General features: G+C 44.3%; 1 non-coding gene across 1 annotated transcript; it reads right to left on the reverse strand.

Annotated features, from left to right (window-relative positions):
• Positions 1-5,218: 5,218 nt before the first annotated feature.
• On the reverse strand, positions 5,219-5,278 carry LOC142432906 (small nucleolar RNA SNORD38). The gene has a single exon (XR_012780997.1). It is a non-coding gene; the product is annotated as a small nucleolar RNA SNORD38 (small nucleolar RNA).
• Positions 5,279-5,840: the final 562 nt, after the last annotated feature.

The raw sequence follows: 5,840 nt of genomic DNA on the forward strand, positions 1-5,840 counted from the left end.
GGAGCAATGGTAGAGAGTCTGGCTGGTAAGGTCACCTGCAAGGTCAGCAGTTTGACCACCGATGTTCCTAGAAAGAGTTACAGTGAGAAACTCACAAGGGCAGTTCTACCCTGTCCGCTAGTGTCTCTATGAGTCTGATGGCAGTGAGGACTTTTTGTTTTGTTTGTTTGTTGGCTTATTCTGACTGATATCCAGGCTTTCATAGTGGTTATATATTATCACTAACATCCCTGCTTATGACATTGGATTGTACAAATGCCCGGTTTCCTTGTCTGTTTCTTTCGTCAGCCTAAAGAACCCCTTGAGCCCCCGGCACCCTCATATAGTGGCCCGGGGAGTCACTATAGAAATTCATGGAAGTCCTGCCAACCCAGACCTGGGTGCTCATGTTTTCTTCCCGGCCTGGCTGGGAAACCTTGTCCTGTGCCCAGGGTTTATTGCAGGAAGTGCCCTGGAGAGGCAGGGCGGGGCGGGGAGGAGGTGGGGGATGGATGACTAACCGCAAGGCCAGTCCTCTGAAAGCACCAGCTCTCCGGTCCTGTCCTAAGGTAGGACCCACGGGGGCAGTTCTCTGTGCTGTAGCCTTGCTGAGTTAGAATGCACTTCCCGGCAGCTGGCCACGGCCAGTCTCTCGCTGGGCCAGATCTCGCTCTCCCACAAAGCCTTGGAAAAAGCAGGGCCTGGGGAGACCCAGATGAGCCCCTTCCAGGGACACACAGGCACACGGGACTGGGTGGGTCATTTGTGCTCCCTGACACTGGGAGAGTAACGAACTCCCAGCTTTCACATGCACTCTAAGTCCAACATCTTAGGTTCCCCTGAGTCCCAGACACACACACACACACACACACACACACACGTGGGGTGGGGTGGGTGTTGGGCCTTCCCCAGAGACTTCTGCCTTGTCAATGACGGTGGCTGGCATGTGATGAGGTTTACCACAGCTCCTTCACCTCCTTGCTAGAAAACCCACCCACCTCTCAGTTCCCTCCAGTAGGGTCTTTGTGAGGCTTAGGAGGTCTCTCTGCTTTTAATAAAAGTCAAAGTGCTTGGAACGCAGTGCCTGGGACAGAGTGCGGGTTAAAAACAAGGGCACCGTGAGGGCCGTTTTCATTATTGTCTACGTGCATGAAAGAAAGGTTTCTAGATTTTTCAGTTTGGGAGACTAAAAAACTGTAAGGATTTGGGGTGATCAATGGCAGCCCTCAGCGAAGCCTACATTTAGTAGGAACCCCACATCCACATTTTAAAAAGATTGTTTTATTGTGATATAACTCCTAGATGGTACAATTCATCCATTGAATGGACACAATTCAGTTTATATGTTTGGGTTTGTTTTTTTTAGTAGGGTGACACAGCCATCACCACAACCTAATTTTAGAACATATTCATCTCCCCTAAAAAATTAAAATAAAAAATCCCATACTCAGCAGTGACTTTCCCATTTCCTCTACCCACTAGGCAACCACTAATCTACTCTCTGTCTCTCTCTATAGATTTCCCTATTCTGGGCATTTCATATAAATGGAATCATATATTCACCACTGTCTGTCAGCTTGTCGGACTGTGGTGGCCCCACTTAGCATAATATTTCCAAGGATCATCAGTCACTCCTTGACCCACCCCGTCTTCTAGCTTTTCATTCATTTTAGATGTGTCTGTAAAGAGTTGACTGCTCAGCATGATCAGAACAAGCTTGAACTTACTCTTTACTTTTACAAATATCTTCTCTTTTACTTTTTTCTTTATATCTTAAATTTTCTTTCTTTTTAAAATGTAATTTATTTTGAATTATTTAATTAGGGGTCTTACCGTTCTTATGACAATCCATTTATGCACCCACTGTGTCAAGCACATTTGTACATATGTTGCCATCATTGTTTTCAAAACATTTTCTTTTTTTTAAGCATTTTTTTTCTACTTGAACCTTTGATGTCAGCTCATTTCCCCTCCTCTCCCATTCTCCCTCCCTCATGATTCCTTGAAATTTTATTTGATATGCCCTTATGTTTGTGTCCTTAATCTCATAGAATAGTAATATTTGAAGAATGATAGATGCATCACATATATAACTTATGAGCTCTCAATTTACCACCCAGAGGAATAACCTTTTGGACCATAAGGAATTTAGTGTCCTTCTTGGCTTCCAGGTGTCCTTCTCAAACAATTCCCAATTTTTAATAGCTATATATTATTTAGGCCAGTGATATTCTGTTCTGTAACTATAATTAAGTCTTCTGTGCTTGGTCTAGAGGTTGAGTCTTAAAATTTTAAAGCCATACACAGTGTTAAATTGACATTACAAGTCCATAAATATCATTGAAGAACTCCTGGTCCCCAAGTGAAGGTAATGTGTACAAACCTGGACAGTGACAACCTCCAGAGGCTCAGAGTCCTGGTTCTTAGAAGCAGAGGAGAAGTAAAGAGCCCTTCTGGACCTGAGTCTTCTCACTGTGGGGAAACTGAGTCTTATGGAAAAGGAGAGAGGTTTTGCGTACAGCCACAAGCCAGTTAATTTGCCATGTTACGTTCTCATCACTCCCAGGAGTTGGATATGTATATTTTTACAATCGTGTTAGTCATGAAGACCATTGTTGGTGGGAAATTAAAGCATGAGGGCTTTACATTAAGAATCATAGGACATACAGGGGGGTGAGAGGGGCAGCACCAGAGACACATTTCGGGAATTGTGTCCGGTCTGAGCCCACCCTCTAGCCCCCACCCCCTGAGCATAACAGGAAGGGAGCACAACAGAGCAGCAAGGGCAGCAAAGGCACAAAGCCCCTGAGAAATTCTGAAAATAGGCTTCGGGCTGGCAGGGCAGGGCTTGGCACTGCATCAGACCCGATCAGAAACCATTCATAAGGGTCAGCAGACAGACCTGGAACTGTTCATGGGCTTTCTTTTCCTCGTGTCTATCTATATAAGAGAGGCAGGATAAATAATCCCAAGGAGAAAACAACTGGACCAACAGTTCCAGGGCAACAGGGGAGAAGAGGAGGTGGGAGAACGTGTGGGAGTAGCCAACAAACCCCCCAGGGACAAGGGAACAGCAAAAGACCTAAAATTGATGGTGAGGAGGGCATAGAATGGCTGATGGGGTTCAATCAAGTGCACTGTAGCAGAGAGGAAGTACAGAGAGTTGAGTGAAAGTTGAACATGATAGTGGAACAGGAGGAAAGTAAAAGGCAATAGAGGAAAGAACTAGGAGGCAAAAGACATTTATAGAGGTCTAAACATAGACATATCATATGTAAATATATTAATATATAATGATAGGGATATAAATATACAGAACATATATTTATAGGTTAAGTGTTAAGGTAGCAGACGGACATTGGGCCTCTACTAAAGTCCTCCCTCAATGCAAGAACACTTTGTTCAAATAACCTGGCATTCTGTGATGCTCACCTTCCAACATGATCACTGAGGACAAAATGGGTGCATAGCAAATGTGGTGAAGAAAGCAGATGGTGTCCAGCTAGTACAAGATATAGCATATGGGGTCTTAAAGGCTTGAAGTTAAGCTAGCAGGGAAGCAACAAAGCCCACATGGAAGGAGCACACAAACACATGTGATCACAAGGTGTCACTGGGATCAGGTGTCAGGCATCAGAAGACCCCCAAAAATAACCATTTTGATGCTAATGAGGGGGGTCAGAATGGAGACCCAAAGCTCATCTGTAGATAATTGGACTTCCCTCACAGAAGGGTCACAAGGAAGGGATCAGTCAGGGTGCAGTATAGCCCAGAGGAAGCACAACATTCCTCTAGTTCTCAAATGCTTTCTCTTCCCCACTATCATAACCCCAGATCTATCTTACAAATCTGGCTAGAGAGACAGAGCATGTACACTGGTACAGATAAGAGCTCTTGACACACAGAATCCAGGACAGATAAACCCCTCAGGACCGATAATGAGAATAGCGATACTAAGAGAGTAGAGGGAAGGTGGAAAGAAAAGAGGGAGAATGGGGAAGCTCAATGATCGCAATGATTGATGAACCACCGAAACATGGGTGAAGGGAGACGGAGGACATTGTAAAATATCATAAAAATAACTTAGGCAACAAATGTACAAATGTGCTTGACACAACGAATGTATGCATGGATTGTGATAAAAGTTGTATGAGTCCCCAATAAAATGATTAAAAAATAATTTTTAAATTATCAAGGGTTCAGGAGAGTAGAAAGGTGGGGGAGGGAGGGAGAAAAAAGAGGAGCTGATACCAAGGGCTCATGTAGAAAGAAAATGTTTCAGAAAGAATGATGGCAACATATGCACAAATTGGGCTTGCCACAATGGATGGATGGATTATTATAAGAGCTGCAAGAGCTCCCAATAAAATGATTTATTAAAATTAAAAAAAAGAATCATAGGACATTTTACCGGGAGTGTGAGGGAAGAGGACAATGAGGGCCAGCATTGATGGACGTTCAGTATCACACGGATTGGGGGGGGGGGGGCACACAGTCCCTTGTTGTAACTGATGCCAGGAAGCTGTGCACCTACCTGTAAGAGCCTGAGTGAGCAAAAGTTATGTGCTAGATATATTAACAACCCCAACCAAAGAAAAGGGCCAAGCCTGCTTGTCTACAACCGCAAAGCTCATGAGTTGTGAAGGTCGGGGGACATGATTTCTGGGACATCCCAGTTGCCCCCCAGAAACTGTTTAGTGCTCTTGTTCCCTCCCCGGTTCATGGTGGCACACCCGGGGTTGGAAGGGCTTGCAGGTAGTCACCGGGCACAACAACGGGGATCTCTCTGCCAGGAGCAACAGAGGATAGAAAGTCAGAAACAGAAGGGGGCTTGGGGTGGGTGTCTGATTGCTTCCGTGAGCAACTGTCTTCTTGGCCGGGACACCTAAAGAATGAAAAGGCTGGGCCTTGCTACCATGACTGAACTTTTTTTCCCCATAACTGAATATTTTGATCAAAGATTCTAGGGAAGACTACTGATCAAAAAAGAGGGGGGGAACAACACTGAAGTGGAAGCCTGAAGTCAGGAAGGATGGATGGACCCCTAAAACCGATCTCAGGGTGATCATGCTTAGGGGATGGTTAAAGCTCCAGTCAAAAATGCCACACAACCAAATAATAGTTTAGCTTAACCAGTTAAAAACAAAGTCTGCCTTGGGTATCAGGCTGGTGTAAGAACTACCTATCTGGGACCAAAGTGATAACAGTAAACTGGAAAGACTGCATAGGAATTTTTTTTTCTTTTCTTTTTTCTTTTTTTTTTCAGTAGCAGAACTGGACAAAGGTTTCATCATTGAGAGCATAGGAATTTTAGGGGACAGTGAATTTATGTTAATGGAGAGGAAACAACTAAAAAAAAAAAACAGGTTAAAAACAAACAACCAGGTGAGGAGAGTTGCTTAACTTGAGGAATGTAAGCAATGTCAGTAAGTGGTGCACGTAGAAACTTGAATTGGTATGTTTTACTGTGTCTATTCTCAATAGTAACAACTGCAAATCACAGGATGTAAAGAAAACAATACTTTCATTACAAAAATGTGAAGGATAGAAGTGTCTTTGACAAGCAGCCAGGCTAAATTGAGCAGGGAGTGATTTCATTGGCCGATGAGCTTGGAGAAGGTTGGTCTAATTACAGGAAGCACTAAGACTCGACTTTTCCTCTGCATTCCATCAGGAAAGGCTCTTTGGGCGGATTCTGGAGGCTCTGGAGGAAGAACAGAGCAGGAGAGTCTTTGCTGGGATGAGAGGAAAGAGAGCAACAAATCTGTGGGTCCGAGGTACCTGATGCATTGTTCTGGAGACACAGGCCCAAAGGTCATGATGTAAAGATAAGGCACCACTTAGCTGGGAAGCTCCCGGAG

This window comes from Tenrec ecaudatus, chromosome 18 (genome assembly GCF_050624435.1).
Source record: "Tenrec ecaudatus isolate mTenEca1 chromosome 18, mTenEca1.hap1, whole genome shotgun sequence".
Taxonomy (NCBI): domain Eukaryota; kingdom Metazoa; phylum Chordata; class Mammalia; order Afrosoricida; family Tenrecidae; genus Tenrec; species Tenrec ecaudatus.